Source organism: Dendropsophus ebraccatus, chromosome 2 (assembly GCF_027789765.1).
Source record: "Dendropsophus ebraccatus isolate aDenEbr1 chromosome 2, aDenEbr1.pat, whole genome shotgun sequence".
Lineage (NCBI taxonomy): Eukaryota > Metazoa > Chordata > Amphibia > Anura > Hylidae > Dendropsophus > Dendropsophus ebraccatus.
In genome coordinates, this window is record NC_091455.1 from 199,110,015 (window position 1) to 199,124,774 (window position 14,760).

The window sequence follows — 14,760 nt, forward strand, 5'->3', positions numbered from 1 at the left end:
CCCCTGTCAATCTTGGGACAAAAATCTATTTTTTTTAATCAGTTTGCTAAAATTCTGGCACACACATTTTTATAAGAAGAATCGCACACAAACCTATATTGGATACTAAGTATAGACAAAAAAAATGTATGAACCAATTATAAATTTCCTGTGTCTATCTCTAAACACCAGGCACCATTCATTTATAATATTCCATTTAAAGGGTTTGTTTTCTCTTATGTGGTTGAGGGTTTAATGGGCCCCATCAGGCATCAGGGTCTGTGACTGCAACTATGTAATGTGTATGGGAGTGTCCTGCCTGTAAAGAGCGGCATCAGGTGTGTTGTCATCCTAGGAAGGAAGAGTCATCCATCTAGAGCAGGGGTGTCAAACTCAAATACACAGTGGGCCAAAATTAAAAAATTGGACAAAGTCGCGGGCCAACTTTGATAATTATTGAAGCGCGAATGCGGCGGTCCTGGCACTGTCAGAGTGGCGTGCGGTGTTCCTGGCACTGTCAGAGTGGCGTGCGGTGTTCCTGGCACTGTCAGAGTAGCGTGCGGTGTTCCTGGCACTGTCAGAGTAGCGTGCGGTGTTCCTGGCACTGTCAGAGTGGCGTGCGGTGTTCCTGGCACTGTCAGAGTGGCGTGCGGTGTTCCTGGCACTGTCAGAGTGGCGTGTGGTGTTCCTGGCACTGTCAGTGGTGTGAGGGACATGATAAATTGCTATGACCTGATTAAACTGATGTAATAGCCAATCCCCCCAATATTTCTCCATGTTGCAGCCAACCCAACAAAAATTGCCCCACATATTAGCCAGCCCTCCTAATAGTCCCATATAGTAGCCAGACCCCCAAGTTCCCATATAGTAGTCAGCCTTCCCAATAGTGCCTTAATAGTCCAGCCCCCCAATGTCCCATATAGAAGCCAGCCCTCCCCATAGTCTCTCATATAGTAGCCAGCCCTCCCCCCATAGTCTCTTATATAGTAGACAGCCCTCCACCATAGTCTTATATAGTAGCCAGCCCTCCTCTATAGTCTCTTTTATAGTAGCCCCCCTCCCCATAATATCTTATATAGTGGCCATCCCTCCCCATAGTCTCTCATATAGTAGCCAGCCCTCCACCATAGTCTTATATAGTAGCCAGCCCAACTCAATATAGTCTCTTATATAGTAGCCCCCCTCCCCATAATATCTTATATAGTGGCCATCCCTCCCCATAGTCTCTCATATAGTAGCCAGCCCTCGACCATAGTCTTATATAGTTGCCAGCCCTCCTCTATAGTCTCTTATATAGTAGCCCCCCTCCCCATAATATCTTATATAGTAGCCAACCCACCCCCATAGTCTCATATAGTAGCCAGCTCTCCCCATAGTCTCATATAGAAGCCAGCCCTCCCCCATAGTCTCTTCTATAGTAGCCATGGTGGGACAGATGTAAATAAAACTCTGAATTGCCTGGCGGGCCAAAGATAATGGCACCACGGGCCGGAGTTTGACATGACTGATCTAGAGGAAACCCTTGTTTGGGTGGGATGAGATTGTTTTCTTGCTTCAAGAGGGGGGCGACTTTGCATATTTTTCTCATAAAGCATTGTCTGAAAATAAAGGCGGCCATATATGTTTAATGACTCCTGGCTGTTTTCTATCCTTACAACGCCATACACACGATCATTTATGTATTCCAACATATCCAACCCTTCTCTCCCCCAACATCATCTGTCAGGTGGTCTTCATAGACCTTTAGGTGTCCGAATGCGCCAAACGTGGTGGGTTGGGATAACTTTATTATAAGGTGTATGGGCCCTAGGCCTACCATGCCTCTCCGCCCCTCCTCATCATTAGGAATGCCCCCAGGCAAGGATTTCTCCTATTCATTACTTGTCTGAACACTGCACATGTGCCTGAACAATCCAGCACCTGTGCAGTGTTCAGACAAGTGAGGATTAGGAGAAATCTTGCCCAGGGGTGTTGCTAATGGTGAAGAGGGTGGAGAGGAGGAACAGAGAGGTGGTGCAGGCCTAGGGCATAGACACTCTAGGCCATGGCAGTTTGGCACAGGGCTGCAAGTTTAAAATATGTTTTTAGGACAATAACTGCATCACCTGCCGAACGGACCCCAGGACAGATCTTGGATTAAATGCAGCTATGTAATGGTACTAGCGGTTTTGGGGGGGGGGGGGGGGGGGGGGGGGTGTCGGGTACAGAGTCGCTTGAAGTGTTCATAACCACAATCTTAATCAACAGTTCAAAGTGAAATTCAACCCTGTGAACACAAATGAATAGTGTGAATGGTCGGGTCCCAGGAGAGGCGACCAAACCACATTATTATTATGATAAAGCTGTTATTCATTATAAGTTTACAGTGGAAACCAGGAGGAGGAGGATGTCATACCATCACTGAGCTATATTGAATTAGGCTCCCGTACCTGTGAGGTCTATTCTTAAAGGGCATTTACATGTTCCGTGCATAGTCCCTAAATAGGAATGACGTGTTATGGACACAAATTTGGAAATTCTGGCATTATTATTCATTATGATGCCGGGGGCTCGGAAAGGGTTTGAACCTTCACGCTATTGTACTGACACAGCAGAGTTTGTGATAGCTGGACCTCTGGAGTGTACCAGGATGCTTCCAAAGCATGGTCCCTGTGTGGGTAGTGGCTGGCTCAGAGGACGAGGTGGTACCAGTCAGTGCATGGCCAGTAAGGCAAATAAGCATAGTCAGTGGTCCAGGTTAAGCACTAAAGACTCAGCACAGCAAACAGCTGTCTGGCAGAGACAGAGTTGGTAACAGTCGAGCATACTGGGGCAGGAGGCATAGGTTACAAAGAAGCTACAAAGTTGCAGATAAAGCCTCCCAGGGACTTGTTTACATCAGCCATCTCAGAACGGAGAGGGGAGGAGGAGGAGGAGAAGGAGAGAAAAGCTCACATACAGATTTTTGGGTCTTCAGCAGAAAGCAGCAGCTCAGAACTGGGGGAAGGAGACTGAATAGATAATATCAAGTATGGAAGGAATTGTTAGTCTCACCATGGGCAGCAACATATCAAAAGTTATATTTGAGTGGAATACCCCTTTAATTCTATGACTTTATTATTATGACTAATAAAGCTTTGGCTAATGAATTGGCCAAAGCTGCAGTTGTGCAAAGTAGAAGTGTTCAGCAATGTCCGTTACCATAAAGTAAATTAGTGTAACACTGAGAAGAAATCCTGGCAGGCGGCTGATGATTGCAGCGGCTGATAGATAGGGACACATAGAATGAGTGTCTAGGATTCCTGGTTGACATTACTGAAGAATTATGTGCTTATTATTTTCTCAGCTGCGCTCAGACATTTCCACAGGCAGATCTAAGCGAGTGTGAGTGGTGGTGAGGCGCCGTGCTCCAGTGCATGTCCTGTCTTGTGAAAGAGCAATGGTGTATTAAAGGTTATATCACCGCACTGATCCTTTACCAGAGATGGGGCAGACACATTCACCATCTACAACTACAGGACCATATAGCGATATATAGTGCCATGGTAAACCTATGGAACCTATAAAGATTTATGGAGTTATTGTATTCCAAGTTTATAATCCAGACTCACAAAAATTACCAGACAAGTTGGGAAAAAACTTTTTCTCTTCACTTACCATGCTGGAAGAGCCTTTTGGGTGAGATACATTGACGATTTAATCTTTATGGACTCTGTTATGGATCCTAAGGTAAGTATCCATATTAGTAGAGGTAAAACATGGTTGTGTTAGGGCCCCATTACATATAATGAAAATCTGCAGATCGCTCCGTGTAATAAAGACGACGATCAGCTGAAGGGCTGAACTTTATCTTTTAACATGTAGTAGTGATGTGCGGCCGATGGCTGACCAATGTGCAAAGTAAAATAATAAACTGTATACTTACCTCTCCATGCTCCCTGGTGTCCTAGTAGCCTCTACCCACTCACTAGAGCTGCCACTGGCACATCCAAAGACATCTGTCCAGTGACAGGCTGCGGCACTGTTCTGTCTTAGTCAGTGATTGGCTGAGCGGCCTGTCACTTTAAAGATGGCTGCAGCAGTGGCTGCTGTGAGTAGGGAGAGGCTAAAAGGACACCAGGGAGCGTGGAGAGGTAAGTACATATTTTATTATTTACCATATACAGTAAGGGCTGCATGGACATCGCTATCAAGGTCTGTGAGTCCTTCATTTACGTCTAATAGGCTTGGTAAGCAAGCGTCGATCTAGCAGATTGGCATTGGCTTACATTAAATGTCGGACCATGTAATACGGCCCTAAGACTTTTCCCCACAAGTGGAAAATGTCTGGTAGGTAGGGGCATCAGAATTGAATGGGCTGATAAAATAGAAACCATGAGAAAGGTGGCCGTCTCTAGTGACGGTGGAATTGGTGATCATTGCCTTTTTTAAAACCACCTATTACCTATCAAGCAATTATTGGCCAAATACGGCCAATTATCCCTTGGTGTAATGGAACCTTAAAGCACAACAAAAGCAATCAACATGCTCCGGCCTTTAATTTTCATAGGACTCTGCTGAATACATGACACCGATATACATGCCTTATAACACACATGCTTTTATAATCGAGCTTTTACTCTCCACGCCCCATATTGTCTCTGTTTAGATCATTACTTTAAGTAAACAGACCTGTTATTTCTTATTTACACTCTGATATATCTATCCCCATTGTCTGTTTGGCCCCAGACAACAAAGGATGTCCAACACATTAACTCCTTAGCAGAATTATTACAGAAAATTAGCAGGTTGGTCCTCAGAGAATAAGGTAATGTATCCTTTTGACCATACTTTGCCATTGAATCTATATTCTGTAGGTGCCAATGATGCATATTTAATGTAGGTGTTGCCAGGGTTGAGATCTTTCAGTACTGGTAAGGTGGCCATACATCTAAAGATCCATTTTGAGGGTCCGATATGGGGCCATCTACGGAAGCAAACTCACTGATCGGCACTTGCTTGCAGTGGTTTCAGAAGGCTTGATGAATCGTGTAGCCGGGCTAAATGACCAATGGTCAATAATCAGCCCGTGTAAAGCTGTGCTTAGCTGACCACTTATATCGGGTTCAGCCAACATAAGTCTAAGGTGTATGGAGACCTTTACACTTCTCGATGTCAGTCAAAAGGATAATAGTTCTCCTTAAGGAGAGACCACCATACCCACATTGATAGGCCTCTCACTAGCCAGCCAACGCTCTGCACTGATGAGGGACAACAATCTTGAAACAGCTGTCTTCAGATGGGAAGCCTTTCTTTTTGGAGATATTTTTGGCTTGGTATATATCCTTAGTAGAGATGAGTGGAGCAGGCTGAAGCTGGACCATTGGCGTTTGAATCCCACTGTCTGCCTGCTCTGTGTAGAACCTGGATACATCCTGAGGACCGCCTGGAAAATATGGATACAGCCTATGGTGTATAGCTGTATCTATGTTTTCAAGACAGTCATCCGGATGTACCCACCCCCTCCACAGTGGGATTCAAAAGCCGATGGTCCAACTTCGTACGAACCTTAACAAAGCCTGCTCCACTCATCTCTAATCCTTATTCAATGTTCTGGAACTGACTTAAAGGAACACCACCTTTTCTTAGATGGCGTGAGAGCTATATTAAATATACTTGCTTCTTGGTTGAAATTCTAAAGATCATTCTTGATACTAACCTCAGTATACTGGGTGTTTCTCAAGTATTAATGGTTGTCAGCTCAATGTCTGTGAGCTGCCAAGCTTTCCTTTATTGTTATTGACCAGCATTATTCTTATTTTATGAATTTTTTTTGTGCACTAAAAGAATAGGATGATAGAAAATTAAAAAGAAGACAAGAAAAACTACAAAAAATTTTGAAAATTTTTGACCAAATGCATGAAAATTTGTACACATGTTTATTGCTAAAATTCTTTCCAATGCATACTAATGCAACATGTTGAAATGTGCTGGTAGTGAACTGTGTCATTGGTTTGGGCAACAGATGAGCTGTAACCTCTGCACAGATTGAATTTTTGATTTACACGTCAGACCTGAAGGGTTTCCCAGAGAGGTCATCGGGAGGGCAGGAGAAGACACAAGACTTCTCTCCACCAATAAGCAACTGATTGTTTGTGAATGGGATTACAAATACTAAAGGCTTTATGTAGCCACTAGGCAACTTCTTCCCAGAGCAGCCCCATGTGCTCAGCAGGTCCTCCTCATCTCTCTTCCCCCCTAACAAGACTTTACACAAGTATTCATTCTGCTACAGAGGAAATAAGATAAGGAAGCACAATGTAAACTGCACAAAAGACGATAGAAATACTGACTGGTACTAATGAGAAATGAAAGACTGATAGTTTACATTATGTAATTGTAATTGCAGATTTTTTTTTTTATTGTTATTATGTATTAACAGATTTTGGAATTTTTATATAATCGTTGGGAAAAAATGTAATACAGCTGTAAGAGACGATTTTTCTAATTACGTTTAACGTTTTATTTATATTTGAACTATTTAATAAAAATATACTTGTCAGGGGTATCCAAGAATAATAGAACTAAAGACAAATGATTTTGCAAAGTGACAGCAACACGTTTAATATTTATAAATAGTCATTTTAATTTATCTACTTGAAAAACAAAATTATAATACAATAATATTTTATTTAAAGAAAGATAGACCTGAGATTGGAAATAGATAGATAGATAGATAGATATGAGATATACTGCGTTTACACAGAACGATAATTTGCTCGATCGTACGATTAACAATTTGAAAGTGACGATTTTTTTTTTTTTTATAATGATCAGCGTTTAGACGCAACGATATATCGTACGGAAAATTCGTTTTGCGATCGCTTAAGCCTATCTCGCACATAGGAAAAATCTGTGAACGACTGTTTACACGGAACGATCTGCGAATTTTTTGCGAACGACGAACAACGATTTAAGAACATGTTTAAAGATCAAAATGAACGATTTCTCGTTTGTCGTTCGCTGCATTTACACGTACTATTATCGTTCGAATTCGATCATTATCGTGTAAATTCGCACGATAATCGTTCAGTGTAAATGCAGCAATAGATAGATGATAGATAGATATGAGTTATGCTGTGTTTACAGGGAACGATTATCGTTCGAATTTTCGCATAAACTATCGCATTTAAGCGATAATCGTACTGTGTAAATACAGCAAACGTACAAACAACGAGCGAGAAATCGTTCATTTTCATCTTTCAATATGTTTTTAAACCGTCGTTCGCTGAAAATTCGCAGATTGCTTTGTGTAAACAGTCTTTCACCGATTTACCCTATGTAAAAGATGGGCTTAAGCGATCTTAAAAACGATCACAATAACAATTTTTCTTACAAATTTTCAAACTATTTTTCTAACGATTTATTCGTCTAAACACTGATTGTTATGAAAACCAAATCATTGCTTTAAAATCGTTAAACGATCGATTGGGCGAAATATTGCTCTGTGTAAATGTAGCAATAGATAGATAGATAGATAGATAGATAGATAGATAGATAGATAGATAGATAGACAATAGACAGTCCACAGGACTCTATGTATGCAGGTGAAAAAAACTGAATTTATTCCATGCAAAAAAAGTTTCACAGCAAGGTGTAGCATACAAAAATACCGGAGCAACATTTCAGCGAACAATCTTTGCCACCTTCATACATTGAGTCCTATGGACTATCTCTTGTATATTTACCTTAGCCTTTGGTTGGGGGAAGATCCGCTGGCACCACTGACATCTATGGAGTGCTGCTGAATTATCTTTTGTCTAGATAGACAGATAGATAGATAGACAGATAGATAGATAGGAGATAGATAGGAGATAGATAGGAGATTAGGAGAATCGTTCTCTGAGAGGGAATCGAAACGTTGCATCCTTGTATTTTTTGCACTTTGCAATAAACCACTACTTTTTTCACTTATGCTGGAGTGCTTGGAACTTTCGTTTTGTATTTGGGGATCCCTCCAGCCAAGGGACTTACATCCTGCAGCACCCGCTACATCCACTAAGAAGTGCGGCTCCTCCTCCTCCTCTATATAGATAGATAGATAGGAGATAGATAGATAGATAGGAGATCGATAGATAGATAGATAGATAGATAGATAGATAGATAGATAGATAGATAGGAGATCGATAGATAGATAGATAGGAGATAGATAGATAAATAGAAAAAAAAATAAATGAGATGCAGCACTACTTCTAAAAAAAAAAAACAAACAAAAAAAACTTTGGTGCCAACAGTTTGCAGCCCTGTGACCTATGGTGCTGGGTATACAGGTATATGTGCTGCGGTGATCTATATACTTAGATAGATATGATACATGATAGCTATAGGACAGAGTTAGTAATATATATATTTATGTTCTGTCAATAACTCTCTCTCTATATATATATATTTATTGCTTGCATTTTTGCTGTTAGTATACTATCTGCTACTAAGAGAACGTTCCATTCTGCCCCTGACAGGGTTAATAGCTTCTGCTCTAGGATTTGGATGGAGCCCATTAGGGTGGAGTAAATGACTAGGGTAACCCTTTCCTTTCTGGATCTGGCATCCTGGGATGTCTGGAATGTTAAATGTTTTCCTGGGAAACCCCGCAATGAGTTTAAAATTCATTCTTTATTAGATATTTCCTAATGGTTTTATTGGTATTCCAGCTATGTTTTATCCATTAGAGGAGCAGCGTATGGGGCCCTGGGCGGCTGATTTACCCTGCTGCTCCTGCTCCTATAAGGTGAGTTGGGCCTTTAATTTATGGAGTAGAGGAACACATTCACCAGGAAGTGCTAGTCATTTCATTTCCCCTGGTGTGTCCTGGGTGGTCTATGTGGTCTCCAAAATTACCTAAATATAAATGAAAAATTTCTGTTCTGTTAGGAAAAACTGGTTTAAAATGGTGCATAACTAAAGATAAAATTACATATACCCTGCCAATAGGGCTGATAAAAAAAGTAGATAGGAGATAGATAGATAGATAGATAGATAGATAGATAGATAGATAGATAGATAGATAGGAGATAGATAGATAGGAGATAGATAGATAGATAGATAGATAGATAGATAGATAGATAGATAGATAGATAGATAGATAGGAGATAGATAGGAGATAGATAGATAGGAGATAGATAGATAGATAGATAGATAGATAGATAGATAGATAGATAGATAGATAGATAGATAGATAGATCGTTTTATTAGTTATGACTGCCTAATGCACGTAGAGATGAATGCTGGCTGTCTATACACATGCTATTAGTGGTATATACTATTTACTGATGAGGCATTACTTCATATATTCCCAGTAATACATTACTGGGAGATGTGGGTAATGCAATTCTTAAAATATTCTAGATTATTGGGAAATCATAGATAAGTATATAAAGAACTAGAAGACTGTGATCACACATTGCATTTTCATTATGTTACAGTATCATTTAATTTAAAGTGTAAGGTTAGCATAAACTAGTGATAAAAAAAGCTTCAACTTCTGGCATCTTCCCATCTCCATATAAACATGCAACCATCACACCCATCCTCAAAAAGCCATCCCTTGACCCTACCTCCTTATCTAGCTACCGCCCCATCTCGCTTCTCCCCTTTGCCTCAAAACTCCTGGAACAACATGTCTACCATGAACTTTCCTCACATTTTTCATCCAACTTGTTTTTTGACTCCCTGCAATCCGATTTCAGCTCCCACCACTCCACAGAAACTGCCCTCACCAAAGTGGCCAATGACCTGCTGACTGCCAAAACCTTGCGCCACTACTCTGTGCTCCTCTCATCCCTTGGTGTCACTAGCCTAGCTCTCTCCTGGATCTCCTCTTACCTCTCCAACTGCACTTTTAGTGTCTCCCACTCCCACACCACCTCCTCTCCTCGTCCCCTTACTGTTGGTGTTCCCCAAGGCTCTGTACTCGGGCCTCTTCTCTTCTCCATCTACACCTCTGGCCTGGGACATATCATAGAATCCCATGGCTTCAGGTACCATCTTTATGCCGATGACATCCAGATCTATCTCTCTGGTCCGGATGTCACCTCTTTGCTATCCAGGATTCCAGAGTGTCTATCGGCCATATCCTCCTTCTTCTCCTCCCGCTTTCTAAAACTCAACATGGACAAAACAGAACTTATCATCTTTCCCCATCTCGCTCCACCCCGCCTTCTAATCTGTCAATCACTATCAATGGCTGTACTCTGTCCCCTGTCCCCCAAGTCCGCTGCCTTGGCGTCACCTTTGACTCTGCCCTGTCCTTTAAACGACATATTCAGGCCCTGACCACCTCCTGCCGCCTTCACCTCAAAAACATTTCCAGAATCCGCTCTTTCCTCACCCCTGACTCCACCAAACTGCTGGTCCATGCTCTCATTATCTCCCGTTTGGACTACTGTAACATCCTCCTCTCTGGCCTTCCAGCTAACTCCCTTGATCCCCTCCAGTCTATCCTTAACTCTGCTGCCCGACTAATCCACCTTTCCCCTCGCTTTGCCTCAGCCTCTCCCCTCTGCCAATCCCTCCACTGGCTCCCCATTGCCCAACGTATTGACTTTAAATTGTTGACCATGACATACAAGGCAATCCACAACCTGTCCCCTCCGTACATCTCTGACCTGATATCCCGCTACCGTCCCTCACGCAACCTTCGATCCTCCAGTGACCTCCGTCTCCGCTCCCCCCTTGTTCGTACCTCGCACAACCGCCTCCAAGACTTTGCCCGAGCCTCCCCCATACTCTGGAACTCGCTACCCCGACACATCCGTCTCTCATCCACCATCAAGTCCTTCAAAAGTAACCTGAAAACCCACCTCTTCAAACTAGGCTACAACCTACAATAACTCTGCATCACACTTGAATGGCTGCACTTTACCTCCTGTTTCTCTCCCTATACCCCATAGATTGTGAGCCCTGGCGGGCAGGGTCCTCTTCCCCCATGTACCAGTCTATCTTTTGCCTTCACGTAATGTTTTCTGATCTTGTATTGTTCCTGCCTGTTGCCTATCTATTGTATAGCGCTCTGGAACTAAGGGCGCTTTATAAATAAATAAATAATAATAATAATAATAATAATAATAATAATAATAATAATAATAATAATAATAATAATAATAATAGAGAAGCTGAACAGAATGATGTATCACTTACATTGTTCTGTGTAGCTGGTTCAGAGATATCCTCCTAAATAACATGGACAATAAGTAGTCCTCTCCATTATGTGCATGAGCCCAGTAGTCCTGGATATTCATGAGAAGCAGAAAACTCCGCCCACCAGATGCTGATTGGCAAATACCTATCCATGCTATGTATAGGCAGTCAACTGTCAATCAGCAGCTGGAGGAAGGGGGAGGGGTGTGGCAAGAATCCTATTCTCCTGCATATCAGGAGAACGACTGAACAGAATGATGTAAGTGATACACAGATCTGTTCAGCATTTCTGTCACTAGTTTATGCTCCCCTCATGTAAGACAGCATAAACCTAGTGACAGATTCTCATTAAGTACTTAAATATTTCATTGCCTTCCAGACATCTTTCATTGTGTTAATGCAATGAAGCTCCAGCATGTGTGAAGCAGGCAGATTAAAATGACAAGCAACAATAAAATCTACTACAATGTTATATAATGGTGGCTTAAGCAACTCTGCAGTGTTATATAATATCATGGTGGGTTAAGCAACTCTGCAGTGTTTTGGACTCAAAACCTGAAGCGGATCCTGCAAGAAGTAGTAGAAATTCTCACTTAATCTTCTGGCTTTGGCTAAAAAACTAAACAAAAGGAAAAACAATGAAAAACTGGTGATTCAAAACTAAAACTGGTGGCTAGTGGGCTAGTAGAGAGTCCTTTACTGTGTGTAATATGGACACCTAATGCACAATACATGGATGCCTGGTCCAGCTGACATTGGTGAGTTTAGCTGATGTAAAAGGAGTAGTTTATACACACACACAAAAGTCCTTCAAATCAACTGGTCCCAGCAAGTGCCAGAGATTATAGAAGTTACTTCTATAAAAACAAAACAAAAAACAAAACAAAACACGGAAGTCTTCCAGTACTTATTAGCTGCTGTATGTCCTGCAGGAAGTGGTGTATTCTTTCCAGTGTGGAAAGCAGGAGAGGTTTTCTATGGGGATTTGCTGCTGCTCTGGACAGTTTCTGACATAGACAGAGGTGGCAGCAGAGGGCACTGCGTCAGATTGGAAAGAATACAACACTTCCCACAGGACATACAACAGCTGATAAGTAATTAGAAATCTCTGACACATGCTGGGACCAGTTGATTTGAAAGTTTTTTTTTTTTACGTGAACTATCTTTTTTAACTACCTCTTTTCACTCTAGTATGGGAGAGGAGAAGTATCCGCTGGCAGAGAGCTCTGGCGGCAGCCTATCCCTTCAAGAACAAAAGGATCAGGCCTTAAAATCCAACCTGGATAGGGGGTAACGTTAAATTGTGGGGATCTTTATAGATTCTAAGCCCTTACGGGCAGGGTCCTCTTCCCCATGTACCAGTCTGCCATCTGCCTTCATGTAATGTGTTTTGATCTTGTAATGTTCTTGTTTGTTACCCTTGTAGCCTGTATAGTGCTCTGGAATTAAGTGCGCTTTATAAATAAATAATAATCTCTCTATAAATCATTCTAAGGCCTTATTCACACATTGTTTTTCCCCTTCTGCTATTTTTATTCCGTGAGTAGTTTGCTTCAATTTGATCCACGTTTTTCACGGTTGTGGGGTCTGTGGATCCCATAGACTTCTATTGGCTAATCCGTGTCGTGATTACGTCCGAATTATGACAAGTCCTATTTTTTTCCTGGAACTGATGATCTGAATCGATTCCTTGGGTTCAATGGCCCCTAAAATTGTTTGTGGTCACATATCTGGTCACGGTCAATTTTACGGAACGTGTGAATGCTGCCTAACCCTCTTGTCTTTGTGGATACGTGATAACAGCGAGGAGATACATCTTACAGGCTATCTGGGGTTGGCTATAAATAAGCCACAATTACAGCACCATTGCCCTTTAGGATAGAGAAAAAATACTTTTTAGTGACCAGGTCAGAGCAATAAAACAGTGGCAGAGACATTAATTCCCTATGTGAGGTTAATGTGATAGGAGGAACACAATAGGTGTATCTGATCGGCCATCAGCAGCTCTATGGGCCTGACAAGTTTATGGCTGCTGATTGGGGCTGTAAACTACTGACACACAAGACTGACTGCTTAAAGGGACAGGCAGCCATTTATGACCCAGCTGATCACTGACCAATGATGATCGCAAAGTGACATGGATCTCTGCACTAAATATATAATTGTTAAACACTATGGGGGAGATTTATCAAACATGGTGTACAGTGAAACTGGCTCAGTTGCCCCTAGCAACCAATCAGATTCCACCTTTCATTTTCCAAGAGTCTGTGAGGAATGAAAGGTGGAATCTGATTGGTTGCTAGGGGCAACTGAGCCAGTTTCACTTTACACCATGTTTGATAAATCTCCCCCTTAGTATATAGTATATTATGTGTCTGAAGATAACCACTGTCTTATATGATATAGTGCAAATAGTGAACACACAATATCCATTGATCTCACGAGGCACTGGCTTTGTTGCACACTATTCCATTACAAGAGACCACTGCCATTAGATGGTCCGGCTGCCATATAGGATGTGCTTGGACTGTACCCAATGAATCCTGGACACCCACCATTGTCCTTTCTTTTAGCATGTTCATTCTGGAAACACCCCAACCCTACCATTTAAAACAGGAAGAAAGACCCTTTAAATCAGGGGTAGGGAACCTTGGCTCTCCAGCTGTTGCAAAACTACAACTCCCATCATGCCCGGTGGCTGTCCAGGCATGACGAGAGTTGTAGTTTTGCAACAGCTGGCAAGCTAGGGTTCCCTACCCCTTATTTAAAGGGGCTATCCAATGCTACAAAAACATGGCCACCTTCTTCCAGAGATAGCACTGTTCTTGTCTCTAGTTCAGGTGTGGGTTGCAGTTAAAGGGGTTATCCAGCGCTACAAAAACATGGCCACTTTCCCCCTACTGTTGTCTCCAGATTGGGTGTGGTTTTGAAACTCAGTTCCATTGAAGTAAATGGAGCTTAATTGCAAACCACACCTGAACTGGAGACAACAGTAGGGGGAAAAGTGGCCTTGTTTTTGTAGCGCTGGATAACCCCTTTAAGCTCCATTCACTTCAATGGAGGTGAGTTTCAGAACCTGCACCCAATCTGGATACAAGAGTGGTGTCTCTGGAAGAAAGTGGCCATGTTTTTGTAGCACTGGATAACCCCTTCAAGAAATGCACTGCAACATTGTGCACAATATGAGGGAATGGTGTAACACATGGGTCTCCAAACTGCGGCTTGCCGTAATACATAACATATGCCGCCGATTAATTTTAGCCAGATTTGGAAATGACTGAATACGGTACACGGTACGGTATTACATAATTAATAGTTACATAGTTAATACGGTTGAAAAAAAGACACGTCCATCATTTTGTACACAGTTATTATAGCTTAATGTTACTGCAGGCTACATGTCCTATAAGAAAACTCTAGATCATAGGTGTCAAACTCAGGCCCTCCAGCTGTTGCAAAACTACAATTCCCATCATGCCTGAACAGCCACAGCTAAAGCTTTGGCTGTTCAAGCATGATGGGAATTGTAGTTTTGCAATAACAATCAAGCATTGCTTACCTCTCCATTTTCGCGATGCACCGCCTGAATGGCTCTGGGACCCCTGCTGGAAGGCATTTTCCCTTGGG